Source organism: Leuciscus leuciscus (genome assembly GCF_965113295.1).
Source record: "Leuciscus leuciscus genome assembly, chromosome: 13".
Taxonomy (NCBI): Eukaryota; Metazoa; Chordata; class Actinopteri; order Cypriniformes; family Leuciscidae; genus Leuciscus; species Leuciscus leuciscus.
The window spans coordinates 8,721,263-8,742,008 of NC_138737.1; the positions used below are offsets into that span (position 1 = coordinate 8,721,263).

Sequence of the window (20,746 nt, forward strand, 5' to 3'; positions counted from 1 at the left end):
GTTGAATTTACATAAAAAACAGAAATTTAGAACAGATATATTGGAAATATCGACAAAATCAAGAACAAAATGGAAAATATTGTTCAATATATATTAATAAAGCTCATTCAAGCTCATCAACTGAATTTCCATATTGAAGAACCAGAGTAACAACTCAACCAGATTGATAGTCTACAGTAACATAACAATTGGTTTGAAATTTCTTTCTCTAATAAAAACCATTAAACAAACCATGCACAAAGTGTAATAATGCATGCATGGGATTTCACTTACCCAAAAAACTAATATTTCCAGATTAGACAGTCCTCTTAATAATAGCATGTAAACCGAGCTGCTGACCATTGTATCATTGTGTTAAAACCATAATGTGAAATATTTAATAATTGATGTTTTCTAATTACCGAGACAGTTACTCTCGCCCCCCTCTGGTGATCTAACCTGTCGTACTCTGTTTGAAACTGGGTATTTGTGTTCAGCACCCGCAATCTCTTCAGTACATTAACCATTTTACTGCTGTATCAGAGAATGCGCGCGAGAGAAAGACAGATGTACTTACTCGCTTAACAGAAACATATTTTCAGAATACGGGCACGGCAGAAATGGAAAAACGCCACTCAGTCGCAGGTGAATGTGAGGAACAGTGAGGAAACTCTGCGTTACGCTATTGCGGTGATGGAGCCCAGACTCAGAGCACTTGTAGCTGCGCTCCGTTTATCTGATGCTGGTAAGCTTATGTTTTTTATTATCGCTCATTATCATTATACATAGCCTAGGTATTAGCTTGATGTGTTTAACATTGCCACCCACTCGAGATTTATAATTGCAGTTCTTACAGATGTTTTGCTGGATGTGTAGGCTAATTTACATTAGATTGTCGTTAACTTCTTGTAAGTGTTTTGATACAATTATTTTTGATTCATTTATTTATTTGTTTGTCATTTTTGTTCATCTTAGTGGATCTACGTGATGTGCCTTGTTGAATCATTAATCAAATCAAGATGTCAAGAAAATGATATTCTTGTTTGCAGAGACGTCAGTCTAAGTATAGGCTATTTAATGAACCTGCGTAGTTCCGATTCCAATTCCTCTTTAACAAATCTTTTAGCTGTCCAGGCTACTTTTGAGTAGGCTATAAAATATTTTAAAAAGAAGAAAAATTCTTGTTGCATTACTGCTCTTGAAGCCTTTGATGAGTTGAACTGATCATTTGTGAGTTACAGATTTAAACAGAAAAGATAACACATCAGATGCTTTTATTTAGTAAATACAGAAAGTTTGACTTTTTAAATGACTTTTCACTGACTTTTTAAAGGCGGCATTTGGCCCTATAGCTATATAGCCTATTGAATAACAACACTAAACAGACAAAAATGTGTTATAGCCTAACATTAGTTAATTCATAGCCTATTTTTTTTTATGAAACGATAGGCCTACAAAAAATCGTGTTGGTCTAACGTTACCTATATTTAACTACACACAACCAACCAGTAAGAAAACACCACACTGATTTAAATGTCCATTTAAATGCCTAGCTACAAAATACCACTGTTAATAATAACTCGATTCGAATCGGACATTACGAAAGCAATTGCTTATGGTTCAGTAAGAAATTGATCTTAATTAACCGTCTCGAGTCAAAGGTCATTCGTCCTTGAATGGGATTCACGCGATTCGAGTCACCCAAAAAAAAAAACGCTCACTAGAGTAATTTGTTCGAGAGTCGGACTAGTAGCGTTGTATGTTTTTGATTCACCAAAAAGAACCGACTCAGACGAGTCATTCGTTCTAATCAGACTACACAAGTCGCGTTTTATATTTCACACGCAGTAGCGTAGGAATGTTGTAGTTCAGACAACGCTGACTGTACCCGAACGTTGAAAATGCAGTTTACAAAGGTAGGAAGAAATCAAATCATGTTCGAATGGAATATTAAACGAAACATCCTCTACTGACAATTTTAAAGACAGAATTTGTAGTTGACGATATCCGGTTCGACGGTTAAATAAAAATGGCGTCTGATAGAGCAGTTGAGTAAATTAATTCGTATATATGGATACAATATTAACTAAATGTTTATATCGTTCCATGTCACCATTCGCTTTACTGTTGGCTCGCTACCCCTCCCCAACCCCAACCCCAACCCCCAGTAGGCTAGCCTGCTCATTACCCTAGTACCCTACCTGACTAACGGTATTGTGAATGTGACTTCCGCTAATGTGTTGCTCCATGTTGACAGCGTTTTGCGCTTTAAATGCCGCTAAAAATGAACATTCTGCCGGGAAACGCTTTGTATATCAATTTCAGTAAATACCAGTAACGTTAATGCATCATATCAAGGATTGAGGCCATCTAACTTTATCGCTTCACGTTGTATAAAATTACTTTTAGTTACACACAATATTGAATAAAGATAATGTAAGTAGTTGCATTAGTAAGAAACTATTCATTATACAAAAATACAAATTCTAAGGGAATATTTGTAAACCAAATAAATGGAGATTAAAAGAATAAGAGCCGCACCTGTCTCTGACCATGGTTCAGTCTATGTTCATTTCTAGATAGCATGAGCAAGGTCCTCTCAATGCACATTGATTCTTGGTCAGGGAACAAGGTGTTAGTCAATACAGGTTCTCTGTTGCAAAGTAGATAACAGACATCCCCATTTTTAGAGTCTGCACCCCAGATGGTGCTGTCAATGTCTATGTGCATTATGTAGTGCTGTTTGGAAAACTACAGAACTGCCACATCACTCATTAATTGTACTGACAAATGGCTTTCCCCATTCAGTTATCACTGCATTATTTATTACTTAAACAGTTACTGGAAAAATGATGCAATCTTCATTGCAATGCATCTTAATAGCAATTCAATTCACTTTTTTATTTGGACAATAATAGGAACTGTAGACCAGTGGGTTTTTACTTTTTAGTCTTTACAGACCAGCAAAAAAGTGTCCTTGGTAACACGAATCACGATATAATGATTTTCACTAGCGCTGTATTGACACAAATTTCACGATTTAATTTGATCTCAATTCATAAGCTTTCAATTTTATTTCAGTTGCTAATTGAATTCAGTTTGCAATTTGGAATACAATAGGCTACATGCCGATTTTTCTTGAGAAACCCCCCCCCCCCCCCCCCCCCCCCCCCTTTTCACCCAATGCTGTAAACTAGAAACCCTGTGGTTTAAAAATGAAATTAATGAGCAACTGGTTTGTTTGCAAAGATTTACATTGCACAAAAGGATGTTTTTTTTAATATAATTTGTTTTTGAAATATAGCCTAAACATTTAAATGGTGGCTATCATAGTTATTTATGATATTTGTTTTAGATTTTAGTTTTACTAAATCGATCATACATTTTCATACACGATCATAGATTTTGTGCTGACGATTAATTGTCATACAAATAATTGTGATTAACGTTCCTATCACTTACAGTTTGGAATTGTATAGGATATTATAATAAAATAGGCCCATATACTTTAATGCTGTGAAAAAATATTATAATATAATATAATAAAGTTTTCTGCCAGTATCCTAACATAATATAATGCAGTCAGAACACCTTTGTGAAAGGAACACCTTTGATTATCTTTGTGTACTTCACAACAGTGTTTTTTATGTTCTTTGGCAAAATGTGAAATAAATTTAAACTGCACAATAATTGCGGTTATCTTAAATAATTGTGATTAAATCGAAAAACCACAACCAGATGATTAATCAGTAACCGTGACAGGCCTAACACTAAATAAAACCGTTAGGCTATCTACTAAGACAGCTCAGGGTGCCAGCAGTTTCAGCATCAGAGTGATTCGGTGTCTGGGTATGTCTCTTTTCCACTTTGATTTCCATGAAAGCTGCTTGTGAAGTCACCAGATCTCAATGTGCCTGGAACTTGTCGTTCTGATGTGCCGAGTTAAAGAGGCTTGCACCAGACATGCAAAAGGCTTCAGAATGTTTATTGTCCCATGCCATTTATCCAATTTTCTGTGCACATGTGTAGACACCACAGTTGTGCTTTGATCCTGATTCCCAAGTGCACAGAGTATGGAAGCAATGTGAATTGCTCTCTTATACGTGTATGTGGCGGAGTCTTTGTTTGTTGTCATGGAGACGAGGGTTGAAATTCAAGTTCATTGTTGTGTTCCACTTAAGTTTTAATTAAGGATTTTTAGCTTTCATGGATCGAGCATCATTTGATCCCTCAGAATTTGACTTTTGTCTGTTCTTCATGTGACTGTGAAGGCATGACCTTGTTGACAACAACTTTCGTGTGACCTCAGAAATGTTGTTAAGACACGTTGATAGAATTAATTAATATCCCACAGGGGCATCTGTTGTTTATGAAGACGAAAATCAGGCAAAAAACCTAATTAAAATGAGATGTCTTTCAAAGGTATTTTGCTGTTGGTGCTCTAGAGAAGATACTTATATGTGACAAAAGATGAGCAGGAATATATTTGACTTAGAGGACAAAATTAGGCTGTAAGTGAACACTGTACAGTGCCCATCACTCAGTCCACATTACAACATTTGGAGAGAGTTCAGTAGCAGCTCTCTTTTCACATTCACACGGCTTTATTGTAAGGTGGTGACTGCACTAGAAATTTCTGAGTAAAGCTTTTTTCTTTAAAAAAAAATGACTAGCAGAGAAGATTAAAGGTGCACTAATGTATGAGAGAGGCTGTAATTCAGAGTCTGCCAAGTCATCGATTAAAGCATATTTTCAGCATAATTAGACCCTGATTAGTTTTGAGCTCGTTCTCTCCGTCTGTTCTGTTGTGAAAGTCTCATCTCTGTCCACTGAGGAAGTTACATATGTCTTGAGCTGTTTAATTCGAATGCACCTCAGGTCTTCAGCACCAGCATTCAAGAACTCAGCGTGACGTATAGAGTCTCATTTTCGAAATGGGCGAAGCCGTCACGGTGACACAGGCCATTTAGGTGACTTGTCAGGGCTCTCTGGAATTCAAACATGCCTTGTAAACGAGTTCTGTTTTTCCATGTTTCTAAATGACTATCATATACTGGCTTTATTACACCCCAGTAACAGAGTCCCTTATCAATTCACTGAATGTGATACCTCTTGCCACCTTGAGCGTGGCGATCCTTTGATAGCGACTCTCAGAGATAAATAAGATAAATTGACTTATGTGCACGATAGACCTATTTTTGATTTAGAAAATAGCATTAGCAACAACATGTTTATTTATCAGGGGCTGTTCACATAGGATGTGTTCTTGTGTCCAAAAAGCCTCTGCAAGAGTCTTGAGGTGCATTTTTTCAAGTTGTACAATTTTTAACATAACCCACAACTCATGGCAAAAGATGTGGAGAAAACAAGCAGACGCATTGCAACGATCAAAGACATCCATCTAGTGCAGGAGTCGGCAACCTATGGATTAATCACTGGCACCTGACAATAGTGAAAGAGGTGTATGTAGACTATTTCATTTAAATAAAGTTCCTCAAACTTGCATATGGATGTACATTTTGAGGTAATCATTCCTCATAGTCACATAGCCTGTTAGAAGCTACTAACCTGTGCTAGTCAACTGAAGCACACAGCTCTGAAAAACCATTCATGTGACTGGAGGATCTAGTGGATGCATAGGGTTTCCAAACTTTTTTGACAGCTCAACTCCTTAGATGTAAAATATTTAGTGGATGCATAGGGTTTCCAAACTTTTTTGACAGCTCAACTCCTTAGATGTAAAATATTTACTTGAAGTACCCCCTGATATTATAAGTTAATACTTCAATAATGTAACAAAAAATGTGCATATTCACGGTTTTCTGATGTTGGTTAATGGTCAAATGACATGCAGGTAATAATTTTCAGTAAATGTTTTTATTTTGTTGTTTTTATTTTAAAATTAATATGGTAGGTTTGCGCAACTTTGCAAAACATTATATTGCAATTATTTTTTCATATATGAAGATATTAACAGTGATATGACATTTCATCTCATATGAAAATGTTGCATATTGCTGCTGTTGACATCAACTAAGACTTCTTTCAGGGTCTTTATTATTAAAATGTATTTATTTTTAGCTAATTATAAAAATGAAGACATAAATATAATACTGTTGTAAATTACTATTGCTCTGTAAAACAAAAAAAATATTTGATTGACGCATTGGATATTAATATTTTGTAAATAAAGTGGAAAATTATGTTTGTTTTTTAGCAGACAAAGCACTCGCGTCACTTCATAAAATTGAGGTTAAAAAACTGGAGTCACAAGGATTACTTTTATGATGTCTTTACTACCTTTCTAGGCCTTGAAAGTAGTAGTTGCTAGACTGTCAATGGAGGGACATAAAGCTCTCAGATTTCATAAAAAATATCTTAATTTGTGTTCCGAAGATGAACGAAAGTCTTACGGGTTTGGAATGACATGAGGGGGAGTAATTAATGACAGAATTTTCATTTTTGGGTGAACTAGCCCTTTAATATTGTAGCCTCTATCTTATATTCTTCATTTTGAAATGTTCAAAGCCTTGAACTTTTATTTTGGTGGAATACTGGTGTAGTTCTGTAAACTTTTGCCCACAGAAATGTTGGAAATTATGCAAAAAAATAATAAAGTGAACCAAGTGCACATTGCATTCCAAAAATGCACATTAAACTCACAGCACATACAGAGATGGAGTTCGTGAGAAGCAGCATTTACTGTGAACCGGAACCATTGAAGGATGACATGATACGTCTGGCTTGTTCATACTAAGTGCTGTAGCGTGTGTGTTTTTTTAAGCTCTTACAAGCGGCAGCTGTATGAATATTGGTTCTGACTGTCAGTGCATAAGTAAATCTCTGCTTTCAGGCCCTTGTCTTTGAACCTGGGACCATGCTAATAAATACCCATGACCTCGTTCTCCCTAAGAAACTATTTCCAAGGGCAGTTATGCCCTCGCCATATTTCGCAACTGCTCTCAGCTGTTTCGTCATGCTTTTTGAAAGGGAGTAAGGGTAGATCGTTATGTGTTTAGTCTTGCTTTGTGTTCACAGCAAAATTGATGCTTGTTGTTCAAGGCAACCTGGGCCCATTCTGTTAACAGTGGTGATAATTAAAAAGCATAAAGTGCAAATGAGTGTAATTTTCCCTGGTTGATGTAGTAGACTAACAGCAGGGGATGGGCAGCATTCTTTAACACAGACAATTTGCTTATATTTATGTTTTTTCCCCCCGTCTCTATTTAGGATTGTCTTTATCTAGCTTAAGTATGAAAATGTGAACAATATGACTTGTATATGTAGTAAGTGTGATTACAATGTTATCCCACGGATGTGTAAACTAGATAACTGTCACCCTGTGCTCATGCAGGGCTACTATAGCTGCTATTATGCTCAGCTGATACAGAGAAACAAAGATGTTGTTACTCTTTCATAGCTCAGGAAGACAAGGATATATTTTGTCTCAGATGATTCTCCTAAAGCTTTTTAGGAAATCAAAATAGACACAAGTGAGACATGGTTGACATAGTGGGAGTACAGAGCTGTCCAATTAATATGGATAGCAAAGGTCAGATAATTTGGTCCTGGAAGAATTTGATGAAAAAGTTGAGGTTATAATAAAATGTCTCACTCTTGATGGCAGACTTTGGTATCTTGACAAATATAAGCACAATTTGTTAAACTATTGAGACCTTTTTCGAAAATGTAGAGGAGAAAATTTTGAGAAGCATGACTAAAAGGGATAGTTCTCCCAAAAATGAAAATTACCCCTTGATTTACTCACCCTCAAGCCATCCTAGGTGTATATGACATTCTTCTTTCAGGCGAATATAATCAGAGTTATATTAAAAAATGTCCTGGCTCTGTCAAGCTTTATAATGGCAGTGAATGGCCATTTCTGTTTTGAAGTCCATAAAAGTGCATCCATCCATGAGAAAAGTGCTCCACACGGCGGCTCTGGGGGGTTAATAAAAGCCTTCTGAAGTGAAGCGATGAAAAATAGTGAAAGTTCGTGAAAGAAAAATATTCATATTTATAATTTAATCGACTAAAATAACTAGCTTCCGGCAGACGGCCTACGCAAGTCGACTTACGCCAAAAGACACTTGACGATGTATGATGTAGGAGTAGCGTAAGCTTTGATGCCCCCCGCGGTTCAAACAAACAGGGCTGGGCAACAAACTCAAGCTCCTCCAACATTTCTCTTTGAAAGTTCTTGTTCTAAACTTCTAATTCGTGACTGGTGTTTTGTTTTGCTCTATCCTCTGCGCTTCCGTGTTCGTCAATGCGTTATGCGTCAGGTCAAGTGTTAGCCTACTCTTGGATTTAAATATGGATATTTTTCTTACACCAATGCATTGTTTCGCTTCAGAAGGCTTTTATTAACCCCCCAGAGCTGTGTGGAGCACTTTTATCATGGATGGATGCACTTTTATGGACTTCAAAACAGAAACGGCCATTCAATGCCATTATAAAGCATGGACGAGCCAGATCATGTTTTAATGTAACTCCAATTGTATTCTTCTGAAAGAAGAATGTCATACACCTAGGATGGCTTGAGGGGGAGTAAATCATGGGGTAATTTTCATTTTTGGGTGAACTATCCCTTTAAGTCCCCATTTGCTTGCCAGTTGAATCATTGCTGTCTTTATTTTAATTGGTTATTATGATGTATCGTTGTTATAGTATTGAACATAATGAAAAGCTTCCTCTGTCATTTGTTTTTAGCTGATTTAAGTTCTCATTAAAATTATTCAAAATATCATGATATAACTCAATGCTAAAAATATTTAAAGGTGCTGTATGTATTTTTTTTTATTTTTTTTACTGTACTAAAGCACAATAATAGCATAATGTGTTTGCAGAGATTTAGAAAACGTGCCAAGTTCAAATACTTGTTTCTCTGAAAAACAATGCCACCGCCAGTTATTTGAAACGTGTATTCCGTCTAGGAATGTCTGTTTTTGTTTTGGTCTGTGTGATCCCGCCGACTGCCAATTTACCCAATAGTATTTCGACACCCCAGGTTACCAGTTGACTAATTTGCAGCCATGGAAGCTAATGGAAGCTACAAATCCTCGGCAATAAAAAACACTACAAACGTATACATTAGTTGATTAACTGGTTTGTCACTTTCCATTGTCAGTTCGGCTCGTTCTTGTTGTGTGTCTTTAATCTTGCAACCCGCGTAAGCGTCAAGTCTGAGGAGGATGGGGCAGGGGAACAACTCTCTCCAATATTTTGAATTTGGACTGAAGTATTTCAACCACTAGCTGTCAATATAACATACTGCACTTTCAAATATTTTTTTTACTGGTTCAGTTTTTCATTATTCAGTCGTAGTTGCTGAACAGCATAAGTCTGCTTGGCAAACACATCCTTTATATTTGTGTGGATACTTTTTTGGCTCCTTCAGGACTCCATAAACATTCATTTTTTAAGTGATGTATTTCATTTTCTTTGTAACCTCGAAAGAAGTAAAGTGTATAACTGCAGGAGGTCAGGCTACATCTGGCTGAAAGCTTTTAAGTCCTGTGTTGAGGGGCACTGAAACCTTAGTGACTAACACTGAATTTGTCTGTCATGTAGCTTTCCAGGAAAGGATACAGCTTTACCAAGTACATCTAGACAGTTTGAGATTTAAAATCAACCGGTTTATCATTTTAAAACATTTTTCGTCTCTGGCAGTGAATTTTTTTCTATAGTTGTGGGTATTGATCAATTTTGTCAGAAAGTCGGACACATGACGTTGATTAATATGATTAGCCTTTGGCTTGACTACGTTATCAAACAGCTAATAATGTGTTGCTAAAGTCAGAACTCAGAACGTCAGTGGAGAAAGGCATTTAGTTCATCGTAACATCACAATATACATCTGTCCGCCCGCACGTTGACGTGATTAGTTACAAGTTAGTTTGTGACGTCAGAAACACCAGTGATTTCAAACCGCGTTTTTGAGACTGTCTTTGGTTCACTGCAGTTTTAAGGAGAAAATTCTCAGCAATGGTGTTGACTTCACTTGACATCGTGAAGCATCGCAGACACGGCGTTGGTTGTCGTCCACTGTATGACAAACTATACCAGATGAAATGATTGATTCTTGCATCCCGACGGCCATTGTCGGTTACAAATCACCACGACACCCCACGTCAAACGGATCGTGCCAAAATCGTGCTGATATCGTGTAGTATGTGATTCTTTTGAGATTAATCTCAAGGGTCAGCGGTTTCAGTGGAGTGAAAATGGATCCCTGTCTCAAGAATGTGTCTGTTTATTTTAATAGGTGCTAAATGCGCAGGCATTGAACCTTATAACGAGATTCTACACTTGTCCAGTCTCCACCACTGCTCAGTAAAACGGCAGCTGTAACACGCTGTGAAGGTTTCAGTGGCTATTCTTATCTTCCAACACAGTGGCCTTCGTTCCAGTGGCTCCTCAGTGCCATACAATATCGGTGGGCATTCAAAGAATTGTGCTGTTTTCTCCTTGTGAGCATGCACTCAAAAAATAAAAATGTTCAATGAAATTAATTAAATTCAGGGTTGTTTTTTTACACACAGTTAAATTAAGCCTTTTAAATGGATTTTTGTTTGGATTTGTTCTAGTCGTGTCATGTGAACTTGAAATTAATTTGCTTATAATGCAATAAAAATGTGAAGGACTGAGTGAGATTTGAATGCAAGTCCCTGTCCCACCACTCTTTGTAGACCATGTGTGCTTTATTATTATTACATTTTTAGCTTTTTTTCAAACAATGGTTTATATGGAAGTTTATTTCAGCATACATCAATAAATGAATTAATTACCATATTTTAATTTAGTAGAGTACTTCATTAAATAAACATGGGAGGATGATGTTTGTTAAAAAAAAGGCACTCAAATAAGATTACATTGTGAAATTACAGCAACTTGCAGCAAATTCCTGTAAGTGCCAATTATAACCCACATGTTTCCTTCCCTGTGCCTGTGGAAGACACCATTTTCTTTTAATCAGTTTTTTTTCTTCTTAACCCTGAGCTCTGTGTCTTTCCTTCCGTGTGTTTTATCTCCCTTTCATTATCATTTCTTGTTTACTTTCCTCTGCGCACAAATATATTCTTTCTCTGGTAAATAAACCTCCTCCTCTAAACAGCACGGGATGAGCCGTGTTCTCTTCATCATCTATTGCAGCTCAGCGAGACACGCACAGACACGCTTCAGTCACCATACTACAGTAATTAGACACATGCTCACTGCTGTCTCTTTCCCCCAAGCTCCATTGTTTAGGGACTGACAGGTGCTGTGGCCCAGGTGAACGTAGAGATGAGTTACCGCAGATGGGTCGTTGCCCCGGCTGACGTGAGCACCGGCCAGACTTTAGGTTAGACTCGTTTCTACTGGTCTGCTTGTCAAACAGACAGCACTTCATACCGTTTCAGTCCGCCAGCAATGAGTCATGTTCATTGTGAATGTAGCAGAGGAGACAAAAAAAAAAAATCCTCTCCATACAAGGCTGTTTAGTCTCTCTCTATTCCTCTTATGGAATATAGTTTTACACAAGAACAGAACTGCAGAGGAGTTAAGCTTGCATGTGCTCAGATTTGGGATTCATAACAATTCCTTCTGAGCTGACTACTTAGTCATCACCATCACACTTGTAATCTAGGGATGTTACAAAGCAAAATGACATTATGTTATTCTGAGGCACTGGTGCATGTGTCACAACTCAGAAATGGCTATATTTCCATATCTATTGTTGACTTCAAAGGCTGTCAGTCCAATCAAATTATAGACCGGTTGAGTGACACCCCTTATCTTTAAAAACCATTAACCAAACTGTGTTAGGTCAAAGAGAGTTTTTCTTCAACCCTAATTAAACACACCTGGATTAGCCAGTTGTCATCTTCAGGGTGTCCCAATGTGCATATTACACATCCAAAATAGTATGTGAGATTAGAATAAGTGTGTCTGAAAGCATAGTGTGTTGAAAAGAGTATGCCAAAAAAAGTCCTTGGATTGATTTTTGGTAGATTTTGGAAGATCCGTGGATCTCTAACGGCTGATATTGCTCGCTTTGGAGAAGTATTCTGTACAGATCTACAAATATGGTGGATGTGTGTGAGACCGACATTTAAGGAGAGATGGCATGAAACTGAGGGTGTGATAGTCTTTGGGTTCGTCTCAATTAGCATTCAGTGGTCAGGAAACTGATCAGGTCCTCCATTTTAAGGGCTGTCTCAATTGCAAAATCTTTCCATTGCACTGAAACGTTCACTCCCTAAAAAGTCCTACAATGCACTGTGAAAACTAGGGAGCACTCACTATGTTGGAAAAGAGAAGTTTGATGTCCGCACAACTTGTCCCAAACAACTTTTTATTGATAGCGCTATCCAATCATATTGTTATTTTGTTGTCCTGCACCTGAGCCCAATTTGGGTGCATGTGCACACCTTCTTCGCATTTTTGATTCACACACTTCTATGTTCCCTTGATGGAAGTTCTAAAGCGTGAAACATAAATAACGTGAGCCAACTTACTTTTCAATTTGCTTAAAAGCCTTTGTGGTGAGAAGTGCTTTTTAAGGTTGACAGTTAAAATAAAAATGCTTGTATGTTGTCAATTTATAGTCATAGTTAATTCAAAGCTATATGCAGTGTTAAGTTTCCTACTGACTTGCAATTGGATTGTCCACTTTGAGAACGTAACTGCTGTGTGATGTGATACAATAACAGATTTAAAGTCTACTCCTGTAACTGTTTTGTGGAGCAAGTAGCGTTATGTGGTGCCTGTAATGTTAGAGAAAATACACTAAAGTGCTCTATTGCTGGCTAGTACCTAACTTTAAGAGATTTAGTTGATTTAATTCAGTCAGTCAGGTTTTTAAACAATTTATCTGAATAGAGTTAATTGTTAGGACACCCATTTCCAACTGAAATCATGGCTATCCTATTTAGCCATTTGAATATGTAGTCTGTAGTAGACAGTGATGCAGTTAACTAGGGTTTGGAACAGAGCTTATATATAATTCTATTCTAAAGTGTCTTTTGACATTGATGGTCTCTTTCTCACTTTTCTCTATGACGATAATAATAATGAGGATGATGATGTCGGTGATGCCAATCATGGCTGATAAAGCTATGATTAATCCTTCACACACTGTAAAGTACCAGACAAAAAAGGACAAAAACAATCCACAGTCCAATGATTCAGAAAAGAATTTGAATAAAAACCTCCTCTTTTCACAGCCGTTTCATAGCTGACACACAATGCAACCAAAGCTTGTGTCATCCAAAGCATAGCCTATTGCCTAGTTGTTTTAGTGTATATTTTCAGCGTCTGCCATTTGTGGAAATTGCACCAACACTTAACCTCACAATTTGTGTCCTGGTGAATCATGATAATTCCCTCTTACCACCTCAGGCTTGTATAAATGTAACATGTTTACCACCTTGTCGTGTGAAAATAACGGTATTGTATATACATAGTGTAATCGTGTGGTATAATGCAGCAATGTCTAAAAACATGCTTCTTCAGTGATCGAACAGTGAAGCTGTTTATGAAACTGAAATAGTCTTTTTATGGTAATCTGAATTGCCCACTCATAGCATGGTGAAATGATGCCATTGAACACAGTTGAACAGTTCGGAGGAAACAACGTCACCGTGCTAGAGTACCTCAGCTGACACATTTTGACAGACTCATTATTTAGCTGACGGAAATGTGCTTGAGACCATTAACACTGACCATTTTTTCCTCACTCAGTGGTTGTGTGAGAAAAGCTCTTTAATTGTGGTTTAAAACACTGTACTGGGAAAAGAGCTTAGGCTTTTTGCTAACAAGCATGAGAGAGAAGATAGCAGACTTTTTTTTCCGTTTACGTATTTTCTGTAAAATAACAATGTAACAATAACAAATGCATGTAAAGAAAAAGTGCTGCGTCTGAAATCTCATACTGTATAGTACGTATTTGGTTTGAAAAAAGTATGAATGTGTGTAGAATTAATGAAATTCGAACGTACTACATCCGCCACGTTGTCATTGTCATGTAACCTACGGCGTCAATAGCGTCGCTTCTCCTCCTTTTCATAAATCCTCTCCAATGGCCTCCAATGGTACAATAGGTCACCCCAGTACTTTCCGCCCACTGTTTTATGAAAACAACATAACAGTACAACAATTGTTTAGTACAACTACAATTACAGACTAGTTGAAACTTTGGATTTCTTATTAAAAATATATATTTTGTGTCATGTATGCTACCTCAATTCAAATTAAATTCAAATTCAGGAACTGAATTGGAATTGAAAAGGTATTCTCACAACCCTGGTAAATACCATGGTACGTAAACATGGTAATTGCCATGGTATATATCAAGGTACTTTTTTGATATCCTGATATTAATGTTTTTTTTTTAATTAGTATTCTCTCTGCAGAGTGATTAATTAAATATTAAATGTGTGATTGTGGTCTTTGTAGAATTTTAGCTTGTTTTCTAGCTGTATTTGTGTTCTTTTGCATGAGATGGAAATTATTCTAAGAGCTGTGGAGGTTCAGAAGTTCTCATTAATGAGATAGAAATGGTCCACTGCTGATGTTCTCTTCACATCCTGTGGTAAAGCAATAACGGGAAATCAATTTCATCTCCTATATTTCAGGCTATCTCTGTTGACTCGAGCACTGATAATACCACCAGACAGGCTTGCTAAGTGTCGCAGGTGATGAAAGAGGGCAGGAAAAGAGGGGGAGGACAAAAAGGGATTTTAATGCTTAAAAGGGATTTGTTCAGGGTAGCAGGTGTTTGCAAAGGTTAGTCGCTCTTTTACCCTCACCTTGAATTATACAGCGCTGAGGGATTCGAGTTCAAATTCCTCTGAAAAGCGTAAGGGCATGCTTCCACTCTCTCATCCTCGCTAACACATCCGGTCCACTGTTTTAAGTGTTCAAGGCTCTAAAATGGTTCTCTTTTGTCCGTTTTATTTGAAAGATCTTGAGTCAGTTTGGATAATATCTTGTTCCCATTCCCAACCCACCCGGGCCAATTCAAAAACAGGACATTTCTCATTATTTTCTCTCCCTTCAATCTCACTTGAGTAATTCTTTCTTGTGATAGATTCATCTGATGTTCACCTGCATTCCTCTTTTGCTGATATAATTGACTGTTTTTGAGAGATGCGGCATATATATGACAAAAATGTTAATAAAGAAAAAGCATGTTACATTTCCTTATGGAGTATGACTCACTAAAATAAAAGTACTTTTAAGGTGCCGGGTAAACATAGACAGCAGGAAGGAAAGGTAAACAGTACTGATAAAAAGAATAACCCCAACCGACTGTGTTCCTCCTGGTCCAGGTGCAGCTTGTTAGCTATTTGAGTGGAATATTGGATCTGCGTCATTTACTGCCATAAAATACTGGAGACGCTCTGCTGTGCTCATATTTCTTGAGATTTACTGTTTGGTTGTTTTGTTTCTGTTGGAATCTCATGGAAAATAGAGAAATATATATCGCTATAGCAATATGTTTACTTGTGTTTTAAATGCGAATTTCCTGTGTACCATTTGTATTACCTTGGCTTTTTGTATATGGTACTACAGTGATACCTGTTCTTTTTGGATGTATACAATCATGATAATACCATTTTTTACATGTACCATGGTAAAACTATTGTACTTCTTGAAGCAGCTTGGAGTACTGTGTAAATAACATGGTATAATTTAGGAGCACCATATTATTAGAGACACCAGGGCCAGTCATAGGCATAAAGATGTATAGCCTACATTTCATGAATGTCAGGGCAAGTTGTCAAATGTGTTTTAAATGTTTGCATTTACTGTAACTGCAAAATCTGTTAGCCAGAATGATGACTTCATATTTGGACCTTTTACATTTTCACTTCTTCTTCTTATTTTTGCTTTATTATTGTTTTAATTTTAAAATAGGCTGTTTAATGGCAGGTTGTGACAACTTACCCATATAATCTGACAATATACCACATTATTTGGGGCATGTTGTCACAAAATGTCAACAAGTGTTAAATGAACATTATTTTAGTTACTGAGATGTTAACTTACATGAGAAATATTCATTGGGAATAAAAAGTGTGATGACTTGCCCCGGTCTCTTTCAAATCAAAGACCATGTTGTTATCTGACACCACAGTAGTTCTACAGCACATTTTATAAATAAACTTATTTAAAAAGTACACCCAGGATGTCTGAAACTTCAATTATTGTCATTGACTCATCCGTTTGAAAACAATATCAGTGCCATTGTTCAGATGTGTTTAGTTCAGGGGTTCATTTACTGCAATCATTTAGGACGGTTTACTGTAGGAAATGGACTCATTACATCCATAATTAACTGAGAGTTTGCCACAGAGAACCTTTCCTGGTTTTTGTTTGTGAACAAATGCATTTTTATTTCTCAAACATTTCTTCCTTTTTCATTTATCAGAGAGTAATTAATGGCTTTTGCTGAAACTTGGCACATGCAGGTGTATGCTTTTCCCTCGCCGTTGGAAGCTCTTATTTGTTATTATGCAGCTGCAAATAATCCCTGCACTTCCGAGTCAATACGTGGCCTGTCATTAACTCACCAAGGGTTAGGCTACAGCGAGACTCACAACTGGGCAGAAATGTAGCTTCTGAATGGAAGTGTGACAAAAATATCTTCTCACAATAGTGGGATGTGACACTGAAGGCGTTTTCTTTTTTTTTTATGTTATTTGTTGCTTATGGTGAATAATTTTGATTGATTCAATTTGAGAAATCTCAATCTGGACCTAGATTAGATCATTTAGGATTCTGTTAAATCACAAATAAAATCTCTTTAATATCTTGGTTGACAGCAATGAGATTAATTAAGAGCTAATGGAGCATTTTTCTTAAGTCTTCTGCCTTTAATATTTTTCTTTTCAGGAAAAAGAGGAGAATAGATTGCATTCCAAAATGATTCTTTCCAAACCAGGTTAACTTCTGTCCGTTTTATAGCATATTTCTTGTTATTCTCCTATTATTGCTGCTTCTGCTGCATTCACACCATGTTGTAATTACCATAGTCTCGACATGACACACGTGACGTTATATTCTGAGCTGTTCAGGACCTCAGACTGGGATTATGTGTTTCTATAGCACCACAATGAATCTGCAACGGTCAAGTGGTACAGCAGTCACATTGTACAAGTAGGAGCTCTCAAACAATTCCCATTTTACAAGCTGTAATTATGAAGGTAATTATGACATGGCGTGAACGCACCTTTAATATTTTTGTGGAAACTGTGCTACATTTTTCATCTTTGATGAATAGAAAGTTCAAAAGAACAGCATTTATAATTATCTCTTTTGATAAATTTAATTGTGTCAATCCTAAATCACCAGCCCAGTCACCAGAACTACACTTCCAAGCATCCCTTCTGATCTCCACCTGCACTCAGTCATCCATCAACACACCTGCCACAGATAATCACTCATCACCCATGCACTGGCTCATTATCTCCCTACATAAGCTGTCACGCTCCTCATCACAGTTGTCTAGTCTCGTCGTTCAACACTGAACCTCCACCTGACTACTTGCCTTCGGATCACCTACCGTGCATCGAACTGTCCCGTCCTTTGTCTTCTGTTACTGCCTGACTTCAGTCCTCGGGTCACTTCTCATCTCAATCTGCAATGGATAAGACCTGTCACTCACTTGCCAGTCTCACCATAACGATCTGCTATCTAGAGACTCACCTGTAAACTTCATGCGTGTTATTCAATAAACTCTGTTCAGACGTTACCTGTGTCTGCATTCTTCTGTTCCATGAAAGAAGACCAGACCCAACAATGACAACAAAAGCCACACTATGAGCCTTTCCCTCAACTCTAAAGATTCAGTGAATCGGCTCATCTCGATTTTTCAAGATGATCGACCAATTGAGAGAAATTCTTGAACTTTCCAACTTGGTTCCATGGAATAATGGTACCCTGGTAAACCAGAGTTCTCGCGAGAGCACAAGTTGAATTTGCTCAGCGAGTTACTCTGGTGTCGAGCAATGGAGCTCATTAAAAATGCCCCTCGATCTGAGCTGCACCAATCACATCGGGTTATCTGATATAGGCGGGCCAGAAGCGAGCTAAACAGATGATGACAGCGCTGTGACGTCGAAGTCATCTGTAAACATTGCAAGATGCCTATGGATGAATAGCAGTTGTTTGAAACGGCTTTGGCCGCTACAATAAACGAGTTAGACTTGGCTTTTTCCCAAAACAGGAACAGAAGACGGCGCTCGAATCGTTCCTTTGCAAGAAGGGTGTTTTTGCTGTTTTTTCCGACCGGATACGGTAAGAGTCTAATCTACCAGTTAGCTCCGCTGGTAGCTAAGCGTATGGGGCTTATTGTTGTGATTGGTCGTAGTGTTATCCAATTGCGTGCTGTGAGATTTTCAAATGCATTGATCGACACCAGACCATTAATCTTTTAGATTTAGGTCTGGATTTCCAGGCTAGAATAATGGTGCCATGAAGATCATGTTTTGGATCGGATTAGACGACATCTTTATCAGCAGAAACCGGCGTCAGCTACCACTTCTTCCTTTGAGAGCTATATTGATTATGTGCTGTGGCTAAGTGGCTTTTCCCTCACTGTTGGCAAGGTTGAAGAAGATGCCAGTTCCATTCATTAGCTCTCTCTATAGTCCACTCCAGCCATCCTGGCATCAGAGGTTTTGTCCATCGAGCCACCACCACCACCGAACTCCTCCAAAGTACTTCGCCATCTTCACTCCTCGAGCTCAAGAGTCACCAGCAGTCATGGCCGCCAAGCCAGAGTCCACTCTTCCCTCTAGCCTGGAAGATGGTATCGAACAGTGCCTACCTGGGAGCGAAAGTTGCAGATCCTGTGGTTATTTCCGTCTGGAAAGCCCTGAAGAAATCTGCCCCTCTCAGAACCCTACATCCAGAATCCACATTCCAGTCTGTAAAATTCCTGAGCTTGTTCCAGTGAGAGGAATTCACCAGTCCTCTAGCTCCTGAAGCGGAGTCCGGTGACGGAGGGAGGGTTAGGGTATTCGTCTCTAGCCATCTTTGGCCAAGCCTAGTGTCAAGGCCACGGAGGCCAATCCTTCCCGGTTCCCTGAGCTACCGGCGCCTCCCTGACTCGCTGTATCACCAGTGCCACCTTGGAAGGCTACCCTTCCTGCCGGCACCGCCCTGGTCACCTGCTCAACCCCCACTGGCTATCCTGTTAAGCACCAGGGCAATCTTACTTGCCCTAAACTTTTTTTTATAGTAATGTATCATGGTTTCCACCAAAAATAGCAGCTTTTATAAGAAACAAGCTATAAACAGACAGAAGTTAACTTGGCATAAAGAATAATCACACTTTCAGACAATGTGATGCATTCTCCTCCTTTTCCTCAAAAGAAAAATATAAAAGCTTTTACGTCACAGGAATAAATTGCATTTTAAAATATATTTAAATAGAAAACAGTTATTTTACATTTGTTACATTTAGATTACATTTAATTTTTTTACTGTATTTTTGATTAAATAAATGCAGCCTTGGTGAGCATAATAGACTTCTTTCAAAAACATTTAAAAAATCTTAATGATTCAATGATAGTGTATATTCTTACTATACTGTATATCAACAATTGTCTAATTTCTTTCTATTTATATTTCTTCTGAGAAATCTTGGGAGAAACATTAGACAGAGTTGATCTGAAAACTCCAACACAATTTCTTTTGAACTAGAGCAACCTCTGAGCAATAAAATGTACATAGCTATGTCACTGAGATAATAATATCCACATTTAAACAGGATTTGGCTTTTTTTTGTACTCGCCTAAGGCTAGCATCATACTATATTTCACCCTTATTAGTGTTTGAGATAATGTTGGATGTGGGCCACCATGGTAAATATAACACCAACACCCCTGCATCCTTCTGCAACTGTCAACCGCTGCTCCATTTTCAGCTGGGGTTTAATAAGATGCCACACCGCTTCTGCGTAGATTTGCGTGATGAATCTCAGAGCTCTGAGCGCAGGATCAGTTTGTATTTTTCAGTCACATTGTTTTATTTGGCCAGTCTTACTAATTTATGCCCTGTCAGCTCTGGCTTCATGGTGTCTCCATGTTAAAGGGGCCAGATGATTAGAGCTGGACACTGCAAACAAGGTGCAATGAAGAAGAACAGATGCACTGAAAATGTATTTTATTTTAAACTATAAATGGCCAATACTATTTCAACAGTAACAACAATAGAGAATCCTCATGGAAAAATAGGTAATCTGTAATCAAAATATTTAAGATTTCACGAAATCTGCTTTGCAGGACTGCCAAAGTTAATGTTCAACTATGGGCCCTATTTTAACGATCTGAAACGCAAGTATCAAGCGCGAAACGCAAGTAACTTTGTGGGCGGGTCTTGGGTGCTGTTGCAATTAAACCGGCGGGATAAATGACTCTTGCGCCCGACGCAAATCTAAAATAGGTTGGTCTGAAGTAGGTTCATTATTCATAGGTGTGGTTTGGGCGTAACGTGAAATAAACCAATCAGAGCATCATCTCACATTCCCTTTAAGAGCAGGCACACTTGTTCCATGGCGGATTGCTATTATAACGGCGGATTTGCCAGGCGCGCGCCAGGAGCGGTTCACAGCCGAAGAGACTGACGTTCTCGTCAGGGCCGTAAAACACAGAGAAGTGACATTGGGGATGGAGAAACACACCCAAATTAGCTTCAGTTAAACAGGTGTATAATAATTTTGTAAGCTAGATTTATGCCTGTTTTTTCACATCTTCATGGACACAACAATGATTTC

General features: G+C 37.9%; 1 protein-coding gene across 11 annotated transcripts in view; it reads left to right on the top strand.

The window, feature by feature from the left end:
- Nucleotides 1-446: 446 nt before the first annotated feature.
- Nucleotides 447-20,746, top strand: part of cacna1ea (calcium channel, voltage-dependent, R type, alpha 1E subunit a) — a 160,053-nt gene continuing 139,753 nt past the window's right edge. For all 11 annotated transcript variants that reach the window (XM_082188979.1, XM_082188981.1, XM_082188975.1 and 8 more), the window contains exon 1: nt 447-724. The gene's annotated coding sequence lies outside the window, so the exon portion shown is untranslated. The remainder of the gene's footprint in view (nt 725-20,746) is intronic.